This window comes from Asparagus officinalis, chromosome 3 (genome assembly GCF_001876935.1).
Source record: "Asparagus officinalis chromosome 3, Aspof.V1, whole genome shotgun sequence".
Classification (NCBI taxonomy): Eukaryota; Viridiplantae; Streptophyta; class Magnoliopsida; order Asparagales; family Asparagaceae; genus Asparagus; species Asparagus officinalis.
Genome location: NC_033796.1, coordinates 61,568,606 through 61,568,974, shown reverse-complemented (window position 1 = coordinate 61,568,974; position 369 = coordinate 61,568,606).

Sequence of the window (369 nt, the reverse complement as noted above, 5' to 3'; positions counted from 1 at the left end):
AGGCCTCGGAGACTGAAGTCTTGTCCTCTAGCTTCGCGCATTTCGAGTCGTCCTCGTGAGGCGTCGAATAAATAGTCGAGTGGGCTCATGGCGAGTCATTTTCGACAAGAAGGCCGACAAGTTCCGCCATTCGAGTCGACACGAAGGAATATTTATTGGTCTTTAGCCGCCAATTTGATTGGGGCACTGCATTCAAAAGTACATCTGTCCGTTACTATCAAAAGGTTGCACTTTGGCGATTGAAAACACCACAGCACCAATATATTTTAGGAAAATATATTATTTTGAAAAATAGTATATTATTATTTAAAAATAATATATTTTTTCAAAAATAATATATATTTTTTAAAAATAAAAAATAATATATTT